Below are 27,411 nucleotides of genomic sequence, written 5' to 3' on the forward strand. Positions count from 1 at the left end.
AACTTTGATGAAAGATACATGTTTAACATATAATTAAAGATASMSKKKKYMTTAAKRMMMMSKSTGTGTTAGATTTAAAAAATAACKTTAGTAAAAAGCACAGCATGCAATAATCTGAGACAGCGCTCAGCCATTCTCCGCCATGTTGGAGTCAACAGAAATACGAAATTACATCATAAATATTCCCTTACCTTTGATGATCTTTCATCAGAATGCAGTGCCAGGAATCCTAGTTCCACAATAAATTGTTTTTTTGTTTTATAATGTCCATTACTTCTGTCRAATTAGCAACTTTGGCTAGCATGTGTAGTTCACGTGTCCATMGAACTTTACGCTAATGAACGAAAACTTCAAAAAGTGATATTACAAATCGAATAAACTGGTCAAACTCAGTTGAGAATCAATCTTCAGGATGTTTTTCTCATATATATCCAATAATAATTTCTTCATGTCTATCTAACGCATTGCAGACAAAGACATCACATGCCCTCTGTGCGTGGCCAAGAACTGGCAATCTGCCTGACCTGTCACTCCAAAGGCTCTCATCCGGTCCCACATGAAGCTATATGCTCCATTCCACGTTCTACTGCCTGTTGACATCTAGTGGAAGGTGTATGAAGTGCATACAGATCCATAAATATAAGACAATTGAATAGGTGATGCCTTTCACAGCGACCCATTTCAGAATTTTCACTTCCTGTTTGGAAGTTTGCCTGCCATATGAGTTCTGTTTTACTCACATATATAATTCAAACAGTTTTATAAACTTCAGTGTTTTCTATCCAATAGTAATAATAATATGCATATCATATGATCTAGGACAGAGTACGAGGCCGTTTAATTTGGACACAATTTCATCCAAAAGTGAAAATGTCGCCCCCTATCCCTAAAAAGTTTTAAGCAGTGCAAATGTTGAGATGTGGTGTGGGCTATTTAAGGCTACTCAGAAATCCATAACTGTTTACTGTATGTTGCATGCCAGAAATTAGGGACTAAGCAATTTAAAGTTGTCTTACCAATGACTGAGGTTAATAGCTGCAATCGTGGTTAAGCTCACATTCTTTTTATATGAGAAATGTATTGGAGTGTATCTGAGGACAGAGGAGTCCTCATAAAAACATCTTATACTGTAGGCCAGCTGAGGGTGACAGGTGAGTATCTTTAATTTTGTATATCTTGCTGCCCACTCAAATAGCCTCCCTGTCTTCATATTTTACATCATAAAAAAATGACAAGCAGTCACAGGTAGGTCAAGTGTGAATGATATAAACGGAAATAAACATTCCAATCTCTTAATATGCAAAATATCCCAATTTATAATACATCATACTGTATGTCATTCACACCAAGGAGTAACATATGATAGCATACCGTATGAGTTATGAATATCAATCATTCATATTTTAATTAAACCGTTTGATTATTTAAGAAAAGGTGTGTACAATTGATTGGTAGGCTATCAAACTGTCCTATCAAACTATGATCATAAACACTAGCTCTGAACCATACTAGAGGAGAAAGGTTATCTAATGGCTTTATAAGCACCAGCATTATGAAAGGCAGCAGTATTATGTAAATAATAGCAGGGAGAGAAGCATAGGTTTTTTTATAGACAACTATTGATGCACAGTAAGAGGCAAACCTTTTAGCTTATAAGCATTATATGTGCATCATAAAATACATAATGCATGTTTAGACAAAATGTGGGGATATGAAACAGAATAAATAAGTAAATAACAAGGCCAATGAAACTAAATCAGTGTAATTGTGCATATAAAAGTGACATAGTATGGATTATTATTGAGATCCCTGAACCCACGGTGTTGTAAAACGATACATCTTCCAGTGGACAGGGGAGATGAGGGAGACATTGCGTCAAAGGCTGCTTGCTACAGGCTCTGCATAAACGACCCTCATTCAACATCCACCCAGGAGGCATTTTCTATTCATCCTAACAAAAACAACACCTGTATACTGACATGGGAAGTGAATGTTGGACAAGAATGTGTGTTTTTATACAGTATTTTCTATCCACTCTTACTGCATACCATAAATACTCAAGGAATATATGAAATATTTGTTCACCAGGGAAGAAATATATGAATATCTGGGTGGAAAAAATGTGTCATTGGAAGCTATCTATCTTGGGAATGTATACACTAATGGATTCTACAGCCCACATCGAACCGCTGAGAGGATACAGTGAGCATATGCAATATGTCCTTCAAGTCATCTAGGTACTGTAGGTTGGGCATTGGACCAACAAACATCAGAGGAGCATGTAATGTCTCTCATCATCATAGGACACGTCTGTCAGGGTAGTGGCATGGAGCCAGAGAGTGCTCTCTCATCTCTGGAACTGACCACTAGCACAAAGTAATGAGATCATCCTGGGCAAAGTGATGCTGAGAATCATCTCCTCTCCATCCCTCAATGGCACGGTGTCCACATTTCTCCAGGCCCTTCTGCTGATAGTCCATCCATTCTCTAACAGAGGCCAGTGGCACCGAAGTGATCACTGCCTGGAATAGCCCAGCCCCCAGCACAACATCTGACTAGTCAAATCATAGCAGAAACATAGGAAGGATGGAGTTCAATCATATTGACAAAATGAGACATCTGAACCCCCCTTTAGAGGAGCATTTTTCTTTTCTCACTCCCCACTGTCATCTAAATGACCATTGTCCGACCTAAGTAAGGCCAGGTAATGATATTTGCTGGTTGAGATAGGTATGGCCAGATTGTAGATCTACAGTATTGCCAGTGCATCTCCGGGAAATGTTTTCTATTAAGAGGGCAAAGAAAGGAAATGGCTATTCCAGTTAAAATCTATTTTGCTTTTAGAAAAAAAGTATGAGAGAGCATTTGTGGGTAAATCACAATGCAGAATCAGTGGTGAAGCTGAGGGATGGCAGTGGTCTTAATCCATTAGGCCTGGCAGCCATTGAGAGACTGACTAAAGCCTTCTTTATGCTGCCCCTATATTTGGGGACACATTATTGATAAATCCCTGCAAAGAGGGGCTTTTCAAGACAGACACAAACATATACAAACAAGAGAAAGTAAAAAGGGCCACAATGTGGCCCTGAAGATAAAGCTAAATCTATCACAGGCCAGTAAGTGTAACGGGAAAAGACAGTTTAACGGTTTAGAATAATCACAGATGTCAGGAGTTATTTTTCACCGTGTGAGGATGTAAGTTGTCTTAGAAATATAGAGTCAACTAACGGTGAGGTGCTGTGATGTCTGGGAGTGTTCTGATGATGGATGGGCTGGGGCAGCGCCCACAGTAGCCTCACAAAGCCAGAGTGAAATGGCACAGGGCATAGGGCAGAATGACAGACCATGACACAAGCAGACAAAATCAGTAGAGCCAAGCTATAGGGACAGACAGACAGCACACACAGCCACAGACAAATAGGCCTTTGACCCACTCTGTCTGCCCCAGAGAGTTGTAGCCACACAGTGGACTGAGCCAGTCACAGTCACATGCTTCACAGAGGAGAATCACATGCCAAAGCCATTACCTCTCTGACTGATGACTTATTCTCCTCACGTTCACACTCATGGACCTAGTTGTTTGGTTTGCAAATTCCAAGATAAAAAAGACTGGGAGGGAGGCCCTAAACTGGAGGCAGGCATGTGCTGGTTTATTGCAAGTGTAAGCAGCTCATCAGAAGATTGGTTCATTGCAAATCCATTTAGTGTGCAGTGCATTAATCATGCTGCAGCCTGCACTGCCTCAGTATTTATGTTGTGGTGTAGTTTCTAGCGAACAGGAGGAGTGGTGAAAATGCTGCCCAACAGCAAGGAAACTCTCATTATGTTTGTCACATCATTCATTGTCCCAATATCGTTAATTTTGTTACACATACTGATTTACTTGTGTTTGAAAGCGCATATTAATAGACTTCAAAATATATGAAATATGGGATGCACCCACACTGCTCGGCAATCTAGTCTGTTACAGTAGAGGTTATTCACAAACAGTACCTTCGGAAATTATTCAGACCCCCTTTACTTTAAAAAAACAAATGTAATTTTTTAAATTTATTTAACTAGGCAAGTCAGTTAAGAACAAATTCTTATTGTCACGACTTCCGCCGAAGTCTCCTTGTTCGGGCGGCGTTCGATGTCACCGGCTTTCTAGCCATCGCCGCTCCATTTTTCATTTATCTATTTGTTTTGTCTTGTTCCCTGCACACCTGGTTTTCATTCCCCAATCACACTACATGTATTTATTCCTCTGATCCCCCTCATGCCTTTGTGTGAGATTGTTTTGTGTTACGTGTCTATTTTGACGCGCTATATTGGTATGCATTTATTCCGTGTTTTATTTCACGAGGTACGTTTATTTGTTTGTACATAATTATTGTGACTGTTTGCCAATTGGCTGGAGGTTTCGACGCAGTGGCGTCCGTCTGTTGGTTTCTCCTGCCTAAATAAAGTGTGCCCCTGTTTACAACTCTCTGCACCTGACTCCGCTCCCAGTACGCACACCATTGACACTTATTTTCAATGACGACCTAGGAACAGTGGGCTAACTGCCTTGTTCAGGGGCAGAACGACAGATTTTTTCCTTGCCAGCTCATGGATTTGATCTTGCAACCTTTCAGTTACTAGTCCAACGCTCTAACCACTAGGTTACCTGCCGCCTTATTCTAAAATGTATTAAATAGCTTGTTTCCCTCATCAAATCGACACACAACAAAAAACAAAGCAAAAAGTTCTTTTTTTTGTGCTAATTCATACAAAAATATATAAAAACATATAATATTTAAATTATTTTTCAGACCATTTACTCAGTACTTTGTTGGAGCACCTTTGGCAGCAGTTACAGCCTTGAGTCTTCTTGGGTATGACGCTACAAGCTTGGAAAATCTGTATTTGGGGAGATTTTCCTATTCTTCTCTGCAGATCCTTTCAAGCTTTGTCAAGTTTTTTCAGGTCTCTCCAGAGAGGTTCGATCAGGTTCAAGTCCTGGCTCTGGCTGGGCCATACAAGAACATTCAGAGACTTGAATGAAAAACACTGAAAAACACCCCCACAGCATGATAATGCCACCACCATGCTTCACTTTAGGGATGGTGCAAGGGTTCCTCCAGACGTGACGCTTGGCATTCAGGCCAAAGAGTTCAATCTTGGTTTCATCAGACCAGAGAATCTTGTTTCTCATGGTCAGAGTCCTTTAGGTGCCTTTTGGCAAACTCCAAGCAGGTTGTCATGTGCCTTTTACTGAGGAGCGGCTTCCGTCTGGCCGCTCTAGCATAAAGTCTTAATTGGTGGAGTGCTGCAGAGATGGTTGTCCTTCTGGAAGGTTTTCCCATCTCCACAGAGGAACTCTAGAGCTATCAGAGTGACCACCGGGTTCTTGGTCACCTCCCTGACCAAGGCCTTTTCCCCCCTATTGCTCAGTTTGGCCAGGCGGCCAGCTCTAGGAACAGTCTTGGTGGTTACAAACTTCTTCCATTTAAGAATGATGGAGGCCACTGTGTTCTTGGGGGCTTTCAATGCTACCAAAATGTTTTGTCACCCTTCCCCAGCTTTGTGCCTAGACACAATCCTTTCTCAGAGCTCTACAGACAATTCCTTCGACCTCCTGGATTGGTTTTTGCTCTGACATGCACTGTCAACTGTAGGACCTTATATACACAGGTGTGTGCTTTTCCAAATCACGTCCAATCAATTGAAATTACCACAGGTGGACTCCAATCAAGTTGTAGAAACATCAAGGATGATCAATGGAAACAGGATGTACCTGAACTCAATTTTGAGTCTCATAGCAAAGTGTTTAAATAATAATAAATGTGCAAACATTTCTAAAAATCTGTTTTCGCTTTGTCATTATGGGGTATTATGGGTAGATTGCTGAGGCATTTTTTTATAAATGTAATACATTTTTAGATTTAAGGCTGTAATGTAACAAAATGTGGAACAAGTCAAGGGTCTGAATACTTTCCAAAGGTTCAGGTTATCATAACCATTGACTTATTCCACATTTTGTTGTATTACAGCCTTAATTTAAAATTGATTAAACATTTTTTTTTTTTTTATCTCACCCAATACCCCATAACGACAAAGCACACATTTATTGAAAATTAAATACAAAAATATCTAATTTACAGTACTAGTCAAAAGTTTGGACTACTCATTCCAGGGTTTTTCTTTATCTTTACTCCTTTCTATATTGCAGAATAATAGTGAAGACATGTAGTAACCAATAAAGTAGTAAACAAATCAAAATATATTTTATATTTGAGATTCTTCAAAGTAGCTACCCTTTGCTTTGCACACTCTCGGCATTCTCTCAACCAGCTTCCTGAGATAGTCACCTGGAATGCATTTCAATTAGCAGGTGCCTTGTTAAAAGTTATTTTGTGGAATTACTTTCCATCTTAATGCATTTGAGCCAATCAGTTGTGTTGTGACAAGGTAGGGGTGGTATATAGAAGATAGCCCTATTTGGTAAAAGACAAAGTCCATATTATGGCAAGAACAGCTCAAATAAGCTATAAGAGAAACAACAGTCCATTCTTACTTTAAGACCTTAAGGTCAGTCAATCTGGAAAATTTCAAGAACTTTGAAAGTTTCTTCAAGTGCAGTCAGATGAAACTGGCTATGATGAAACTGGCTCTCATAAGAACCGCCACCGGAAAGGAAGACCCAGAGTTACATCTGCTGCAGAGGATAAACTCATTAGAGTTAACTGCACCTCAGAATGCAGCCCAAATAAATGCTTCACAGAGTTCATGTAACAGACATCTTAACATCAACTGTTCAGAGACTGCTTGAATCAGACCTTCATGGCCGAATTGCTGCAAAGAAACCACTACTAATGGACACCAATAATAAGAAGACTAATTTGGGCCAAGAAACACGAGCAATGGATATTAGACATTAAATCTGTTGTTTTTGTCTGTTTAGTCCAAATTTGAGATATTCGGTTCCAACCTCCGTGTCTTTGTGAGATGCAGAGTAGGTGATCGGATGATCTCTGCATGTGTGGTTCCCACCGTGAAGCATGGAGAACGAGATGTGATGGTGTGGGGGTGCTTTGCTGTCACTGTCAGTGGTTTATTTAGAATTCAAGGCACACTTAACCAGCATGGCTACCACAGCATTCTGCAGTGATATACCATCCCATCTGGTTTGCGCTTAGTGGGACAATTATTTCGTTTTTCAACAGGACAATGACCGAAAACACATCTCCAGGCTGTGTAAGGGCTATTTGACCAGGGAGCGTGATGGAGTGCTGCATCACCCGACCTCAACCCAAGTGAGATGGTTTGGGATGAGTTGGACCGCAAAGTGAAGGAAAAGCAGCCAACAAGTGCTCAGCATATGTGGGAACTCCTTCAAGACTGTTGAAAAAGCATTCCTTATGAAGCTGGTTGAGAGAATGCCAAGAGTGTGCAAAGCTGTCATTCTACTTTTGAAGAATCTAAAATATATTTTGATTTGTTTAACACTTTTTTGTTTACTACACGATTCCATGTGTCCAAACTTTTTACTGGTACTGTACATAATTATTCACACCCCTGAGTCAAAAAATTGTAGAAACACCTTTGGCAGCGATTATAGCTGTCTGTCTGGGTAAGTCTCTAAGAGCTTTTCACACCTGGATTGTGCAACATTTGCCCATTATTCTTTTCAAAATTCTTCAAGCGCTTTCAAATTGGTTGATTGTTTGTTGATCCTTGGTGGACAACCATTTTCACATCTTTCCATAGATTTTCAAGTAGATTTAAGTCAAAACTGTAACTCGGCCACACAGGAACATTCAATGTCTTCTTGGTAAACAACTCCAGTGTAGATTTGGCCTTGTGTTTTAGGTTATTGTCCTGCTGAAAGGTGAACTCATCTCTCAGTGTCTGTTGGAAAGCCGACTGAACCAGGTTTTCCTGTGAGATTTAGCTTGTGCTTAGTTCTATTCCATTTCTTTTTTATCCTGAAAAACTCACCAGTCCTTAACGATTACAAGCAGACCCATAACATGATGCAGCCACTACTTTGCTTGAAAATATGGAGTGTAGTTCTTATTAAAGTCTAGTATTGGATTTGCCCCAAACATAAAGCTTTGTTTTCTGGATCAAATTGAATTGCTTTGCCACATTTTCTGCAGAATTACTTTAGTACCTTATTGCAAACAGGATGCATGTTTTGGAATATTTATATTATGTACAGGCTTCCCTCTTTTCACTCTGTCAAGTAGGTTAATATTGTGGAGTAACTGCAATGTTGTTGATCCATCCTCAGTTCTCCTTTCACAGCCATTAAACTCTGTAAACTGTTTTAAAGTTACCATTAGCCTCATGGTGAAATCCCTGAGTGGTTTCCTTCCTCTCCGGCAACTGAGTTAGGAAGGACGCCTGTATCTTTGTAGTGATTGGGTGTATCGATACACAATTCAAAGTGTAATTAATAGCTTTGCCATGCTCAAAGGTATATTCAATGTCAGATTTTTTCTTCTTCTCCAATCTACCAATAGGTGCCCTTCTTCGCAAGGCATTGGAAAACCTCCCTGGTCTTTGTGGTTGAATCTGTCTTTGAAATTCAGTACTCGACTGAGGGACCTCAAAGATAATTGTATGTGTGGAGTACAGAGATGAGGTAGTCATTAAAAAATCATGTTAAACATTATTATTGCAAACACAGTGAGTCCATGCAACTTATTATGTGACTTGTTAAGCACATTTTCACTCCTGTACTTGCCACAACAAAGGGGCTGAATACTTATTGACGCAAGACATTTTAGCATCTCATTTTTTATTAATTTGTAAACATAATTACACTTTGACATTATGGGGTATTGTGTGTAGGCCAGTGACAAAAACGAAATGTAAATCATTTTAAAATAAGGCTGTAACACAACAAAACAGTCAAGGGGTGTGAATACATTCTGAAGGCAATGTACGAGTTGATATCTGAGTTGTATTGAAATAAGTTCGGTACAAATGGCAGTGGTGTATGGAATCAATATACAGTATATTCCACCCCATTCAAATGTAGTGTCAGAAATGAATCACCCACTCAGAGAAAGGTGCTATGTTTTAAGGCTGTAATTCTAAACCATTTGTGGAGGTAGATGGAGATATTACTGTGTTAATATGAGACTTGCAATTTCCCATCCTATGGGATCTCAATTACATCCTTGCGGAACTGCATAGAGTGTGGCACTGACATTACTTTCCCAGTTAATGTGATGTTAATACATCCACAGAATAAGATTGCACTACAAAAAGGTTACGCGAATTAACCCGGACATAAAAATAACATGCATAAATTGCCGCCCCTCTCCATGTCTTGCATTGTCAAGATTAATAGGTTCCTAGGTGCGAGTCAAATGTTTTATTGGTAGCATCGGTACAAGCTGCACATTCTACGTGGTCACCTCACTCCAAACTTCCTCGTTTTTTAGGAGGCTAAAACAATGATTTGGTCAAACAGTAATGTGCATTATGCTCATGATTCCTTTAATGAAAGTCTCTGCCCTGCCCCTGTGCCTGTTTCACTTGGGCCTGCTGCTGAGATGAGTGAGACACTCACCATTCCTTTCCCCCCTAGCCCTTGCTGTCCAAAGGGAATATGCCTTTCTCTCGTTTCCAGGGCAGGGACATCTGTTTTTTGGGAGATTCTGGGAAATCTGGTCTAAGGCTTACGGTCTAATTGAGTTCACAATGCTTCCATTATACAGAATTGATGTCATGTTGCTAGCTAGCCAGCTAGCTTCACTAATGTTGCTAGCTAGCAAGCCAGAAATTGAAGAAAGTCCTTTGCCTACAACTAGCTAGATAATTTGCAAGCTAGCGATATGTAGGCTGTCCACCCACTCTGCCTAGAGTGATGAAATAAATAAAAATAAAAAAAATTGATCAAGACAAATATGAATATTAATTTTCTGAATCACTCAGTGGGGTCTTTCTCAAACACACTGTATCATTAAAATGATATCCAAAAAGTCTGATTTTGTATCCTAATACATCTGATAATAAGCACCGAGCTCTGTTGACATAACTTTTGAGGAATTTAAATGTTGTGGTTTTGTGGACTTCATAGTTAATGGGTTGCATAAAGCTAAATTAGCATGACATGAACTGAATTAAATGTAAAAGGCTTTGCTAAATAAAAAGCTTGGTAAACCCTCAGTGCTCCATTGACATTTCACAGAGATACACTTGTTTTTGTGAGAACTTTGAAAAATAACAGAAATGTTCCATCCTACAAGGGTGAACTCCAATAACTTTTACACGGATTATGATAGCGACTTGAGGTTAGGACCATTGGTTTTATTAGAGGATAATCTACAGAATGAACATATTATTTAACCAATTGGTCAAAATATGCTTTTTTGATTGGACACACTAAAATATGTTGAACAAAGAATTGAATTCACCTTCACCATGCTGTAAAGCACGTTGCTCCCGATGCCAAGTAACCAATAGTTTAGCTTGCTAGCTAGCTAAACGGTTAGCGTGGTCACTAACATAAAAGGCTTTTTAATTTTTTTATTAACATTTATTTAACTAGGCAAGTCAGTTAAGAACTAATTCTTACTTAAAATGACAGCCACCAGAAGGCAAAAGGCCTCCTGCAGAGCCGGGGGCTGGGATAAAAAAAGAAAAAATATATATATATAGGACAAAACACACATCACAACAAGAGAGACACCACAATACTACATAAAGAGAGACCTAAGACAACAACATAGCATGGCAGCAACACATAAAAACACAGCATGGTAGCAACACAACATGCCAACAACATGGTACTGTAGCAACACAGCATGGCAGCAGCACAACATGGTAGCAGCACAAAACATGGTACAAACATTATTGGGAACAGACAACAGCACAAAGGGCAAGAAGGTAGAGACTAGAGGTCGACCTATTAATCGGCCATGCCGGTGTTCAGAACAAGGTTAAAGGCAGAGAAAGATTGTTGGACACAAAGAAAGATTTGTTGTAGAGCATTTAACACAAAATCCGGGGAGGGGCCAGCTGAGTAGAAGACTGTATCATCTGCATATAAATGGATGAGAGAGCTTCCTACTGCTTGAACTATGTTGTTGATGTAAATTTAAACTGGCAGGTTGACTTAATTCCTAACCTTGCTTGCCATGGCATTGGCTACTAGCTAGCATACTAACTTAATGTTTTGAATTAACATTATACATTTATTTGATTGTATATACACTGTACATGATCATAGTCTTAGCAAAGTCCTTGGCAGCAAGCGAAGCATTTTTTATATTTAGGTACATAGCTAGCTAGCTTTGCAAACGTTAGCTTAGCAAGCTAGCTACCTGTCTCAGACTACTGGATTCCTAAGTGACAGTGGCTGAAAAATCAAGAATAGGCAATAGAGAAATGGCTGTAAAATCAGTTCTAGCTTAGTTTAGAAGAAAGTCTGATGTTTATTTTCTACTGGAGAGTTACTTATTATTCACTCGTAGTGTACAGCAGCTGCCATTACTGCAGCAGCGAAAAAACGGAAGGTCACCTGCAATTTGTGCCCACCTCGCGCAAGAAAGGCCTATGTATGCATTCGGCTATACACTCGTATTACCCGTGGACCGGTTCATACATAAAAAATTCTCCATTCAGGCCACAAAGGGGTCAATTTCTTCCTCAACTCTCCAAGACTAACATTAGCTATTCTAGCATGGTGGTGGAAAAATGGGGTTTCATAAAGAAAGTAAGCATATTTTCCCCATTTTTTCCCCCCCGCCTTCTCACCATTTCAATGAGTTAAGGAGGAAATCAAAGACTTTGCAGCCTGAATGGAGAATGTTTTATGTACAAACCAGTCCATGAGGGATTCAAGTGTATTGCCAGCTGCAAACTGTCACATGTGCTCCCTCTCCAGCGTCTAGGTCTCCAGGCGGCTCGTTATGGCGCATACCTGTTAGCATCGTTACGCGCACTTGCGCGTCATCAGACTCACCTGGACTCCATCACCTCCCTGATTACCTTCCCTAAATACGTCACTCCCTTTGGTTCCTTCCCCAGGCGTTATTGTTTCTGTGTCAGTTCTGTGCGTTGTTCGAGTTTCTTAGTTTTTGTATTATGATTTCCTTATTTATTAAAACACTCACTCTCTGAACTTTGCTTCCTGACTCTCAGCACACATCGTTACAGAATAACACCTCACCTAAGGGAAGCATCAAGGAGTGTTTTTTGTGTCAGGTGGAATGACGTCGGGTCCGGGAGCTGCTATAGGCTTTCATGCTTCAGCCAGATCGCCAGGCTCCCCTGCCTCAGCCGGCTTGTCGGGCTTTCATGCCTTCGCCGGATCGCCAGGCTCCCCTGCTTCCACTGGCTCATCAGGCTTTTGTGCCTCAGCCGGATTGCCAGGCTCTCCTGCCTCAGCCGGTCTGTCAGGTTCCCGCGTCCCAGCTGCCGACAGGTTTTCACGCATCAGCAGGGGTGACCGGTCCGCTCCTGAACCCGGGGATCGTATTTTTGGTCGGCGTCCTGCGACTGGAGCCACACGTCAGGGAGGAGGTACTGTCACGTGAGCTCCCTCTCCGGCCTCTTGGTCTCCAGGCTGCTCGTTATAGCCTTTGCCTAGCCTTTTCCTACCTGGCAGAATGATATGATTATTTGGCGCACACCTGTCACCATCATTACGCGCACTTGCTCATCATCAGACTCACCTGGACTCCATCACCTCCCTGATTACCTTCCTTACATATGTCACTTCCTTTGGTTCCTTCCCCAGCCGTTATTGTTTCTGTTCCTGTGTCAGTTCTGTGCATTTTCATGTTTCTTAGTTTTGTACTATATTATGTTCATTTATTAAAACACTCACTCCCTGAACTTGCGTCCCGATTCTCAGAGCACATTATATACAAATATTCCCTTTGGACGGTAAGATGAAACGACTCAATAGCGCCATCTGCCGGTCTTTGAGCTATCTCCCCTCGTGCTCTGGGAGAAAATCTGTTCTGGTTGTAGGCTATAACATTCCCAAATCCAATTGCAGGAAAAACACAGCTTTGGAAGCTACTGCTTAAAAATCTGCACTGCTGAGAATGTGCACAGAATCACGGAATCCATACATTAAAAAGGAATTCAACAATATTCTAAATGTACTGAACTGAACAGAATGCATCAGTGATTTGTATTTCCTGCAACTTTCTGTAGAGGCAACTGCACGGGAATGCCCCCGTCTGTGTGTGTGCGGTGTGCCCGTCTACAACTTTGTGTAGCCATTAGCGACGATGCTAATAACTGTCTACTGGTAGATAGAAAGGCATCCCCAAAAACCTTCTCAAATAAATGTTAACTAGCCTTTGCCTACCTGGCAGAATGATATGATGATTATTTGCAATTAAAGGGTAACTACACTCTAAAATCAAAATGTTTTATATTATTCCCAGACCTTAAAAAGGTGGTCTCCTGATATGGTTTAGACAAAAAATAACAGATTTTATAGGGCCATACTACAACTGCAAAAAACAAAATATCTGTACATTGAATTTACTGTTGAATTAATGCATTGCTACTAGTAGTGGATTTATGTTTAGAGTTAGTGATCCAGGCTGTATCACAACCGGCCGTGATTGGGAGTCCCATAGGGCGGTGCAATTGGCCCAGCACCATCCGGGTTTTGCCGGTGTAGGCCGTCATTGTAAATAAGAATTTGTTCTTAACTGACTTGCCTAGTTAAATTAAATAAAGGTTAAATAAAAAAATATATAATAATTAAAGTGACCTAGGTCAGGGGTCCTCAAAGTGGGAAGGTACTGCTTTAAAAAAAATATATATATTTTATACTATCACAAAAGGGTTATCCAGACCCCAAAATGTTGAGAACCCCTGATCTAGCTAATTTGTTTTGATATATATAAAAATATGTATATTACTAACAACAACATTTTAAACACATTTTGGCTAAGGGATCCGTGGAATAAGTTTAGAGTGTGTAATACAATACAATTAATCTCTTATGTTCTTAACCCTGGCCAACATGGGCCTGGGGATACTAGTATCCACAGGACTCCACTATTTTTACATAAATGCATTGTAATTTAAGCTTTAAAACTGCAATGTTTTCTGTCTGCCTCCTAGAAAATGTGTAGAATTGCAGGATACTAGCTTTAAAGCTGTACCCACAAAACATTTCTCTGCTCCATGACAAAATGTGTACAATTACAGGAAATTTGCTTGGAAAGAACTTAATTATCTCTCTGATGCGGGCCAAGAAACAGGCCTTTAAAATGTTCCTTCCCAGGGCCCGAGCCCTATGTCCGAGACTTGGTTCGTCCGGCCATGCACTGCAGAAGTCATAGTAAAACTATTTTTTATCTCACTCGAGTTGTGTTTTGATTATGAGGAGGTCCCTGATGAATTTGCTATCACAAAAGGGTTATCCTAGCTAATTTGTTTTGAGTTTCCACTTACTCATGTGGTGAATTAGCCCCAAATAAATTAGCCTATGATACGTGACTCATTTCAGAAAACTAGGCGTATGTCGCGTGTCACTACTTCACAGAAGAGACATTTGAACATAAACTATTTTTTTTAAAATCTAAACGCGTTTTTTGGCAGAAAGGCCTTCTTGAACATGTGAACTGTCATGTGCCTTAATAACAAACTTGTATGCCATCTGTAAAGCAGAATAAAATTGTTAAATTACGAGCCTAGCTGGTTTAGCCACAGAAAGTCAGAAACCTTCCCGCTAGCCATGAGTGGCTGAGATAATAAGTGGGCTGGACATGCCGAGAGATGAGTTCGGATTGGTCTGCCATGTAGTGCGCTTCTGTCTACTTGAGCTGGTCAGTATGTGTAGGTAATCCTGTCTAACGCTGCTTTTAAAAATATATATTGCCTAGTAGAACTGCATAAGTGTTGCTCTCCACTTTCTGGAGGACAGAGTTTTGAAATCAGTGGAATTAGAATATGATAGCTAAGGAGATGGAGAAAACACCTGTATCCAGATTACATCTTCAAACTAAGGGCAACCATGGCATCAGTGAGAGTTATATATCTTTCAGATATTACATGTCTATAATTTTGTCAGAAAGTCATTTTCATTTCAAGTTAAAGTGTACTGTTAGTTGCTAGCTAAAGTTAGCTGGCTGGCTCGCTAGCTAACGTTACATGTATGATCTGTGTAGTAATATTATTCGTACTTCAGAGCCATTTGCTTGGCTAGTTATAGACTAATGTTAGCTAGCTAACATTGAACCTGGTTGGGTAGCTACCTGCAGATTCATGCAGGGTATTAACGTCATGAGTTGGGATTATGGTTAATTGTTTAGCTAGCTAGCTACATGTCTTAACAAAAGACTCCACTATGCAAGTAACCATTTCAAAATAATTTGAATGATGTCACTGTGACAACTGTTGATAGACGTAGCTGGTAAAGAGCAAAGAAAAACTGACAGATTTACGAACACTCAAAACCTGTTGAATATGGCTGGTGTCAGTAAACGTTGGCAAAAAAGTGTAAATTGTTGCAAGCAGCACAGTTGCAGTCAACAACGCTCTGGATAAAATAGACATGGCCTAAACAGCTCTGCTAGAGCGAGTAAAATGGTCAGCGAGCTGTTTGTGTCTGGAAGTAGCTAGCAAGCTAGCCAATGTTAGCCAGTTAGCTTGGGTGCTTGACTGCTGTTGTTAGGACAGAATGCTCTGATCAATCCTCAAAGAGATGGGTGGGGCTAAAGCTTAAGAGGGTGTGAACAATGCTGAATGGGTGTAGACAGAGAAGAGGTATCTCTATTTAACTACATACAATTCTGAAGCCCTATTTTAACAGTAAAACATAACAACAATAGCCTAATTGTCAACCCAACATTCCTGACAATCACTGGATTAGGTTGCACATCAAAATATTTTGAATGCATTCCTGCATTGACATGCTACCTACTTAGAAAAAAAGGTGCTATCTAGAATCTAAATGGGTTCTTCGGCTGTCCCCATAGGAGAACCCTTTGAATAAACTAGTTTTGGTTCCAGGTAGAACCCCTTTCAGTTCCATGTAGAACCTTTTGCACAAGGGTTCTTCTATTGTGACAGCTGAAGAACCATTTTGGAACCCTTTTTTCTAAGAGTGTAAATGAAACAATGTTCTTCTTGAATACTATCTCAGTGGTCTGTTACACCTCTTCATAAAGCACTGTGAATGACTTTCTAAAACAGTTACACATTTTTTCTATTGCGACCAAATTATGGGCTGGTGCCAACAACTGAAAAAGTTTAAAATGTTAGTCTGGTGCCCTGGTCTGAAGCATCTTCAATTATGCGTGGTGATTAACTAAATCATTTATCACCTTAAAGCTTTAATTAGTATACAGTACTAACTGTTCATTATAACCCCACACATTTCCATTAAACTGTGATCCAAGCAACATAGAGTACACACTCTTTTCTTACTGAGAGGACACTGAAAGCCTGCACATGTTTTACAAAGAGTAGAACATAGTTCCATAAAAAATGGAGACTGAAAGACACATACTTTTGTCAACCATCACCCCCCATTCATTATTATGAGATATGGCACCATTCATTATTATGAGATCTTGCTTAATCTAAATGTAATGTTCAGTTCTATGATCTTAACCTTCCTACTGCGAGTGTGTATGGTTGAGAATGGGGGACATTGATAATGCAGTAAAAACACAAGTGGAAAAGAGGTGCTTGTAACGTGTGAGCTAGCAGCGCAGTGTACAGTATGCAGAGGTCAGGGCCTGTCAGATACTATCTTCACAAACACAACTGCATAAGAAATTCACATAACGGTAAATGTAACCTTCTAGCAACTGGAGGCACACTGCCAGAAATAGTGTACTGAAACCATAGACATTAAAACCCAGTAGATAGTGATAGCGCTGACGTCATCAACATATCCCTATGGAAAACTCCTGATGGCGGATGAAGCCAGAAGTATTTGAATTTGAAGTGCGCCATATTGCTGAATGGCACCAAACAATCGCTAAGGATCATGGTGAAAGTGGCCCTAACTAGCAAAGGATCATGGTCAATGTAGTCATTTTCATCCTGCCTGAGAGAGTCAGCCTTAATGACTCCTTGTAGCCTACCTGCCCGTGATTGGTCTGTGTCAGCAAGTGGTCCTGTGTGATGACACATGTAGTAATCAGAATAGATCACTATTTAATCATTTATCTTAATTTGTAGCGAAGTTAAAAGAATCCACTGTGGGGATGAAACTTATTTTAGAGGCCAAAAACGGCACTCTAAAAAAAATTATGTTGTTTGGCAGAACGATCGTAATTTAGATAAGCTTTCTAGGGCAGACCAGGCCTTTTGCATTGCTAGGTTTCTACGCAGTAGCCGACCAGCACAGCTCATGACTTCAAGCTCCAGACCGAAAACTGGGGGCCTGATTGAAAAAAGTATGAGGCAATGGTGTGACACTGGCATGTATTACAATGCAGCAATACAGAGAGTAACGCAACGCTGCCATGCAACTGCTACTGCTACTGGGCTATACTTGGGACAATGCAAGTGGCAAACCCCGAGACATACCAGAAAATAAAGATTTCTGGGGAGTTTTGAATTCTGCACGTCACACTGAAATAGAAACTCTCTCACAGTGCTCAAAGAAGCACCTGTGAAATTCCTCTCCTGCAGGTGGATGTTGAAATTACTGACAGGAGGTAGGATTTCAAAGATGAAGGAGTGGAATATGCAAAACCGCAGAAGATTATGGAAAGAGAAAGTTTAGAAGTGTGAATCTGAAATATGGAATAGATTATGCATACAGGAAGATTCAGAGCTATGGGAGTTGAGGTTATTTGAGATTTGACATATGTTTTTATTTATTTAAAAAACGTAACTTTATTTGCAAACTAAAAATGTGTATTCACTCAAGTTAGACATGTACATATGTACAGTGTTTGTAAACATTACCCATAATATGTTTCTGAATGTATGTTAGGTCTATGAAATTGATTTGTCAACAATTAAGAGAGCAGAAAATAGAGACAAAAATGTGCTCTGTATTTGCTACTAGAAGAAGCAATCACAAAACGCAATGGCTTGTATGTACAAGCTCCAAAGATTATTCAGCCCCGATCTGACTGCCTTGGGAGCCTTGACCAAAACTCAATTTCCAGAATACATATTGAATCCTCTGAGACATTCCTCTGAAAGGAAGTCTCCAAGTCTCAAAAACTGTACTTCAGCCCAAGTCACTACCCCGGTGTACCTCAAACTTATACTTCACACTTTTTGAAAACATAAATTCTACATGACATGTTTTAGATTTCTGTTTAACTGGAAATTGCTACTGTTATAATATAATTTGCGAGGGTTTGTGCAGTATCTGTCTTGCGTGACAGGCCAACACGCTTGTCCTCTTTTAGGCTGATGCAGGTGGCCCTGGACTCAGTCGAGTCTCTACTACAGTATATAAAGTGCCTTCCCAAATTATTCATACCCCTTGACTTATTCCACATCTTGTTATGTTACAGCATTAATTCAAAATGGATTACATTTATTTTTTCCCTCACCCATCTACACACAATATCCCACAATGACTAAGTGAAAACATGTTTTTAGAAATTGTTGCAAATTTAAATACAGAAATATATCATTTACATAAGTATTCACACCCCTGAGCCAATAAATGTTATAATCACCATTAGCAGTAACTCTCTTCGAGCTTTGGATACCCGGATTGTACAATGTTTCGTTTGCACATTATTATTTAAAAAAATGTTCAAGCTCTGTCAAGTTGGTTGTTGATCATTGCTAGACAGATATTTTCAAGTCTAGTCATAGACTTTCAATACGATTTAAGTCAAAACTGTAACTAGACCATTCAGGAACATTCAATATCATCTTGGTAAGCAACTCCGGTGTATATTTGGCCTTGTGTTTTAGGTTATTGTCCAGCTGAAATGTGAATTTGTCTCCTAGTGTCTGTTGGAAAGCAGACAACCTAAAGATGGCGCCGGAGAGTAGGGCTGCCGTCTTATCGGCTCTTAACCAACCATGCTATTTGTATGTTTTTTCGTGTTGTTCGTAAATTGTTTTGTACGTCATGTTGCTGCTACCGTCTCTTATGACCCGAAAAGAGCTTCTGGACATCAGAACTGGGATTACTCACCTCAAATTGGACGAGGAGTTCTTCTTCAATGAGTCGGACGCGAGGGATATACTACAGACACCCGACCATGCCCAGATCCCTGTGATTCGCTGGAAAAGGAAACGTAGGTTTCGCGGAAAGAGACGACAAGTGGCTAACCTGCCCTTGCCTTCCATTCTGCTAGCTAACGTTCAATCGCTGGAAAATAAATGGGACGAACTGAAAGCAGGTATATCCTACCAATGGGAAATTAAAAACTATAAAATCTTATGTTTCACTGAGTCGTGGCTGAACGACGACATTAAGAACATACAACTGGTGGGTTATACACTCTATTGGCAGGACAGAACAGCATCCTGGTAAGACACGGGACGGGGGCTTATGCATATTTGTTAACGATAGCTGGTGCACGAAATGTAAGGAGGTCTCTGGGTTTTTCTCGCCTGAGGTAGAGAATCTCATGATAAGCTGTGGACCACACTATCTACCTAGAGTTTATCTGTATTTTTCGTAGCTGTCTGCATACCACTACAGACAGACAGAGGCTGGCACTAAAACCGCACTCAATGAGCTGTATTCCGCCATTAGCAAACAGGAAAACGATCATCCAGAGGCGGCGCTGCTAGTGGCCGGGGACTTTAATGCAGGGAAACTTAAATCAGTTCTACCTCATTTCTATCAGCATGTTAAATGTGAAACCAGAGGGAAAAAAATTCTAGACCACCTTTACTACACACACAGAGACACATAAAAAAGCTCTTCCTTGCCCTCCATTTGATAAATCTGACCGTAACTGTATCCTCCTGATTCCTGCTTACAAGCAAAAATTCAAGTAGGAAGAACCAGTGACTCGGTCTATAAAAAAGTGATCAGATGAAGCAGATGCTAAACTACAGGACTGTTTTGCTAGCGCAGACTGGAATATGTTAAGGGATTCTTCCGATGACATTAAGGAGTACACTACACCAGTCATTGGCTTTATCAATAAGTGCATTGAGGACGTCGTCCCCAAAGTGACCGTAAGTACACACTCCAACCAGAAGCCATGGATTACAGGCAAAATTCGCACTGAGCTAAAGGGTAGAGCTGCCGCTTTCAAGGAGTCTAACACAGAAGCTTATAAGAAATCCCGCTATGCCCTCCAACGAACCATCAAACAGGCAAAGCGTCAATACAGAACTAAGATTGAATCGTATTACACCGGCTCCGACGCTCGTCAGATGTGGCAGAGCTTGCAAACTATTATAGACTACAAAGGGAAGCACAGCCGAGAGCTGCCCAGTGACACGAGCCTACCAGACGAGCTAAATAACTTCTATGCTCGCTTTGAGGCAAGCAACACGGAAACATGCAAGAGAGCATCAGCTGTTCCAAATGACTGTGTGATCACGCTCTCCAAAGACGATGTGAGTAAGACCTTTAAACAGGTCAACATTCACAAGGCACTCCACACTGCCCTTTCCCAACTGGACAAAAGGAACACCATAGTGCCCTCAAAGCTCATCACTAAGCTAAAGGACCCTGGGACTAAACACCTCCCTCTGCAACTAGATCCTGGACTTCCTGATGGGCCGCCCCAGGTGGTAAGGGTAGGTAACAACACATCTGCCACGCTGATCCTCAACACGGGGACTCCTCAGGGTTGCGTGCTCAGTCCCCTCCTGTACTCCCTGTTCACTCATGACTGCACGGCCAGGCACGACACTAACACCATCATTAAGTTAGCTGATGACACAACAGTAGTAGGCCGGATCACCGACAACGATGAGACAGCCTATAGGGAGGAGGTCAGAGACCTGACCATGTGGTGCAAGGACAACAACCTCTCCCTCATTGTGATCAAGACAAAGGAGAAGATTTTGGACTACAGAAAAAGGAGGACCGGGCATGCCCCCATTCTCATCGACGAGGCTGTAGTGGAGCAGGTTGAGAGCTTCAAGTTCCTTGGTGTCCACATCAACAAACTAACATGGTCCAAGCACACCAAGACAGTCGTGAAGAGGTTACAACAAAATCTATTTCCCCTCAGGAGACTGAAAAGATTTGGCATGGGTCCTCAGATCCTCAAAAGGTTTTACAGATGCACCATCAAGAGCATCCTGACGGGTTGCATCACTGCCTGGTATGGCAACTGCTCTGCCTACGACTGCAAGGCATGACAGGGTAGTGCGTACGGCCCAGTACATCACTGGGGCCAAGCTTCCTGCCATCCAGGACCTCTATACCAGGCGGTGTCAGAGGAAGGCCCTAAAAATTGTCAAAGACCCCAGCCACCCTAGTCATAAGACTGTTCTCTCTGCTACCGCATGACAAGTGGTACCGGAGCGCCAAGTCTAGGTCCAAGAGGCTTCTAATCAGCTTCTACCCCCAAGCCATAAGACTCCTGGACAGCTAATCAAATGCCTACCCAGACTATTTGCATTGCCCCCCCAACACCCTACGCTGCTGCTACTCTCTGTTATAATCTATGCATAGCCACTTTAATAACTCTACCTACATGTACATAATTACCGCAATTACCTCGACACCGGTGCCCCCCGCACATTGATACATTGACTCTGTACTGGTACCCCCTGTATATAGCCCTGCCATTGTTATTTACTGCTGCTCTTAATTATTTGTTATTCTTATCTCTTACTTTTGGGGGGGATTTTCTTAAAACTGCATTGTTGGTTAAGGAATTGTAAGTAAGCATTTCACTGTAAAGTCTAATACGATTTTATTTTGATTTGAATCAGGTTTTTAGCTAGGATTTTGCCTGTGTTTAGCTTTATTCTGTTTCTTTTAATCGCAAAAAACTCCCTAGTCCTCGCCGATGACAAGCATACCCATAAAATGACGCAGCCACCACCATGCTTGAAAATATGAAGAGTGGTACTCAGTGATGTGTTGTCTTGGATTTGCCCCAAACATAAAGCTTTGTATTCAGGACATAAAGTAAATTTCTTAGCCACATTTTTTGCTGTATCACTTTAGTGCCTTATAGCAAACAGGATGGTTTGGATTATTTGTATTCTATTTAAGCTTCCTTATTTTCACTCTGTCATTTAGGTTAGGATAGTGGAGTAACTACAATGTTGTTGATCCATCCTCAGTTATCCTATCACAGCCATTAAACTCCGTAACTGTTTTAAAGTCACCATTGGTCTCATGGTGAAATCCCTGAGCAGTTTCCTTCCTCTTTGGCAACTGAGTTAGAAAGGACACCTGTATCTTTGTAATGACCGGGTGTAATGATACACCATCCAAAGTGTAATTAATAACTTCACCATGCCCAAATGGACATTCAATGTCTGTTTTTTGTTTTTTTTACTCATCTACTAATAGGTGCTCTTCTTCGCAAGGCATTGGAAAACCTCCCTGGTCTTTGTGGTTAAATATATGTTTGAAATTCACTTGCTCGACTGAGGGACCTTACAGATACTTGTATGTGTGGGGTACTGAGATGGTATACCATTATTGCACACACAGTGAGTCCATGCAACTTATTATGTGACTTAAGCACATTTTTACTCCCGAATGTATTTAGAATTGCCATAACAAAGAGGTTGAACACGTATTGACTCAAGACATTTTCAGTCATTTGTAAACATTTCTAAAAACATCATTCCACTTTGACATTATAGGGTATTGTGAGTAGGTCAGTGACACACAAACTCAATCTCAATTGAATCCATTCTAAATTCAGGCTGTAACACAACAAAATGTGGAACAAGTCAAGGGGTGTGAATACATTCTGAAGGCACTGTAGCTAGCGTATCCTCAGTATGCTTCCTGCACCACCACCTCCTCCTCTACCACCAATGTGTTACTGATGCCTGTGAGTCAGAGGATTTGTTAGATGTAGCTAAGCTCAGCTCCCACCTTCTTCCTAGGGGATTATCCTCAGGCATCTTTCTCTTCAACCCCAGAGTCTGCTACAACTTCTCCACTGCATACCGCCGGATTGAGCAGATGCTGGATTAATACTCTGTCTGTACTTTGGCGTTAAAATTTGAGGTAATTTATTTCCAAGTACTGTGTCCTGTTTGAGAATGGTTTGAGTTAAACCTTGTTCCGTATTCTAATATTTCTACACTGCTATTAGGGTTGATGACGTACAACTTCCTAAGTATTTTCCCGAGAATCTAGAGCTGGATATTTCATACAAATATTAGTGTGGTGACAGTACCCTGCACCTACATAACCATTACACCCAACAACAACAAACACTATTAATCAAAATGAATCTCATGGGAGCATAATCTATCTATCTATCTCTTTGGAAATATATGACGACAAGGTAATGTGCAGCATGGCATGATGAATAATGTCTATTGCTAAGAAGATTACAACCAGGAGTGACCACAGTGGAGCCAGCCATCTTACATAAGTAATTGAGGAATATGTGTTCAAACCCCTTACACAAAGGCGTATGGCTTCACAGTCAGGTTCTGATAAATAATTGATAGTGACAGTATTATTATGGAATACAGAAAAAACAAGGACAGAAATTATTCATGAATTCCACATAAAAACGAAATCCCAATGATAATGTATAGACAGTACTTTAAATAGTCTGGGCTGGGTATTTTTAGTGAAGGAGGAGCAGGAAATGGATGAAAGTACTTCCCAGTTCAGAATGGTACAGTACATGATAAGTCCATTCCCTCTCCCTCAAAGCCCTGACAGTGAGGGCTCTGATTTATTCATGAGCCTCTGCTGCCAAGGAGTATTAAATGAAAGAGGTTGACTGAAAGGTAAAGATTCTGCTGAGAAAAGCAAATTACAAATCAAAACAAATCAAACGTAGGTGCACCCACCCATTGACTTTACAGGAATAGCTGTTTGCCTCGACATCAACAATTAATGCTGCACTGCCCCAACCTCTGCATCACTCCGGGTGTCAGGGGAGAATGCCAATCTTTCTTCTGTTTCAGATAAAGGACTGAAATGGAGACCGCTTATCATGTTCTTTCATCACCCGAAAGGTTATTCAGTAAGTTCTAATAACTTGGTGTGAAATGTTGAGGGCAGTTTAAGGATTGTAGCAGCACCAGAAATAAATCACGGTGGTTCCTGTCACATAGATCAGCCTCCACCCACACTCCAATCAGTCTCCATCAGCAGGTGAAGGTCACCAGTCTGTCCTCTTTACTGTACCTGGCCTCCTGCAGACCTACCACATGTCCTCTCCCTGCTCCTTCAAATATCCTCGCAAGATATTTTGGCATTCTGCAATCCATTGGAGATGGATTCTTAAAGTGAAAATATATATTGATGATGTCTATATTTGATCAATCAGAAATAAACCCTTTTGAAGAATTGTGCAGATCAGGAAAAATCAGTTTTTTTCCTTTTACAATTTAAGGACATTTTAGCTGTATGTGTTCTTGATCAGAAGGCTACTCCATGCAACCTTACCTTTTGAAAATGGTATTAAATTGTAATTTTGCTAAATGCTTTGTGGCATTGTATTCATTAAGGATGCATCAAGGCACCTTTGTTGATAGCTTCGGGTAGTCTAAAAAGGGTGTTATTATCCTTCTATGCCACACTTCCACCACAAGGGTGACATAAAGCATGATTCAGTTGGCAATGAGCCATCATTAACTAATTGCAAGAACATTTCCTTCCATTCCAATCACCAAACAGGGCCATATAAGTAAGCATCATTGCTCACTTTCCTCCCTATTTTCTAGTACTGAACTTTCCAAAAATGCACTTCCTGAAGACATCACTGAGAATGTAGCCCACACGTCACAATAACATCCTGGCTGCCTGCTGGCTAGCTGGCGGATGGCCAGGGAAGCATTTCACTTGAAGTGTGCGAGGGACTGACAGGCGCCTGAGCAGCAACACAGCATTCATTAAAACATCTGTGGCCATGAATACAGAACCAGCCTGGCTCATATACACACCTGCAGCTATTAACAATGCCAAGATCCCGGGCATGAGGACGGGTGGAGGGAGAGTGGAGCTGGCTGAACTGGCGGTCTGATATCACAGGCCTGACCCCGGCAGACAACACTGAGCTCAGGATGTTAAACCTCACCAGCCGCTCCATCTATCAGTGTTATCTCTCTCTATCGCCCAAGTGAAGATTAGGCCTCAGCTAGATACTTGCCCTGGCCTGCTGGCCTGCACTGAACTCACTGCCATGCAGCTTCATATCCCAACATGGGGAACTGGGGGGAACATGCATAATGCATGATACCTCAGAGAAATGTCATGTATACTCAAGTTATAATACAACTCAGTGATAGTAGCATTGGTGAGATAGTTATAGACACAGACAATTACACCCCGTATATATGAATATATATGAAAAACATTGAGGCTGTCTGTTGGTCAGTGCAACACACCATGTTGTCATTCGGATCATGTGTCTGTAATATGCATACATTTGTCAGCGAGAAGCAGCCTGGCCAATATTTTCCTCTCTAGAACAATGACCAAATGGATCACTTATTTTATGTTCTAATTCATTTCCTGTGGAAGATGGAGTGATTTCACATCTGTTGCAATTTGGTGAGAGCAGGCTGAATGGTCAGGCCGTAGTGGGCCACTGCCAGTCTGTCTGCTGGGCATGAGCAACTGAGGAGGCCCATATGTATTCTCTCAATGGCCCTCCTGAGACTAATCGACAGGGCTGCAGAGACGTGGCAGATTTATTAAGTCACTGCTTTAGAAATGAAGCCACAAAGTGGTATATTAATCATTGTTTTGCCAGACTAAGTGACTGAAGAGCGTGATCATGGAATAAATATTTTGAGATACATTTGAAAGAAAAACAGCTAATGATACATTATGGTTTACCTTCCTGTAAGGGGTTGAACTTTATGGTAATCATGTCAGAAGAGAGGATGGTATATATTTCCTGCCAATCATGACAACAGACTTGGGTGTAGATAATAAGAACTGCTCCTGTTGACCAAAGTCCCACCGTACCATTATCGAAGTTGAAAGCAGTACATATGCATAACAGATCTGACACACACATGCACACACGTGAACATACGTGAACATACACACACTGCCTGTCACAGAGAGAGAGAGAGAAAATCAGCACCGTGGATAACTCAGGAAGACTCGGCGAACTATGTTTTAATTTTTTTCAACTTGCATCACATAACGGGGTAGCTTGGTGAATCACGTTACTGAATTTCACCCAGCTTTTGAACCTATTTCGTATTCTCTTTCTGGGTTTCCTGAAGATAATCAGGTAGGCTATAGTCTAATTGCTGAACATGTCATACTCCAGTGGGTAGCTCCTGTACCCTCCTAAAGCGGTACAATGTATTTCTGTTTGAAACAACCAGTGCTTGAGCGAGTCTTCCAACAGGAACGTTGGAAAGCATTAGTGCACCAACTGTGAAGGTATGAGGCGGGGAGATCAATTAAAACGCTTGCTATACTGACAAAACTACAACGGATAACCTTCCATTTTGAATGTACTGACAATATGCTTCGAAATGCAATTCCGAGTGGCAAATGCTTCTTGTACCGAAGTGTAGATCCGAATGTAGCGCGCGAAATTCTGCCACCGACTGTTTTTTTTNGGGGGGGTGAATATGAACTTTATCTTCATGTACCCGGGAGATAAAGCATTAATTTGTGTTCAATGCACTGGCAATATAAGGTTTTTCATGAAAATGCGCAAATCAACCAGCTGTGGTGCGACTAGGTAGCCTAGCCTAGGCTACTAGTTATACCTGCTGCTATGCGTTTACTCAAATTATAAGTGGAGTGAACGCATTCACCACCGAAGTAGCCTAACATTCTTCATTCACATAATAACTTTCATGCAACCTTACCTTCAACAGAAAAGACAGGGCAGGTTGCTTCAGGCGAATGGAAAGGTTCTTAAAAACCAGGAGGATGCTGGAGACGATGACAGTGGAGACGTCCGGGACACAGGGATCTCAAGCCGCTTTTGATACAGAACCGCTTGATGTCCGAACTGTTTCTCAAGTGAGTCTGGCTTTTTACGGCACAAAAACGCCACACCATAAACCCCTCCCCCGTATAAATCACAATCTGTATCAAATAATGGTTGTTCTCATGAATAGGCTATACTAATTATCTCAACACAATTTGAATATAACATCAGACTATTGAATATTAAGGTGCATTTGTGGTGTAGACTTCATAATAGCCCATCTATTTAAAGTGTAGGCTAATCCTTCATAAATTGGGACAAATTGTTGCCCTTTTTTAGTGAATGACAAACTACAGGAGGCTATAGCCTACACCTATCCTAGCCTACCACCAACATTTATCAATCAGCAATGTTCTATTCCGCACCTTTGTTATGTCCATTTACAGCAATGTGCCCATACAACCTGGTCTCATAGACTAGACGTAACATA

The 27,411-nt window shown here is 40.9% G+C and overlaps 1 protein-coding gene across 1 annotated transcript in view; it reads right to left on the reverse strand.

Moving 5' to 3' along the window:
• The window catches only part of LOC111969840 (contactin-4), an 87,411-nt gene extending 60,405 nt beyond the window's left edge, over positions 1-27,006 (reverse strand). Inside the window, exon 1 of the mRNA XM_023996150.1 lies at positions 26,857-27,006. The gene's annotated coding sequence lies outside the window, so the exon portion shown is untranslated. The remainder of the gene's footprint in view (positions 1-26,856) is intronic.
• Positions 27,007-27,411: the final 405 nt, after the last annotated feature.

This window comes from Salvelinus sp. IW2-2015, linkage group LG11, assembly GCF_002910315.2.
Source record: "Salvelinus sp. IW2-2015 linkage group LG11, ASM291031v2, whole genome shotgun sequence".
Lineage (NCBI taxonomy): Eukaryota > Metazoa > Chordata > Actinopteri > Salmoniformes > Salmonidae > Salvelinus > Salvelinus sp. IW2-2015.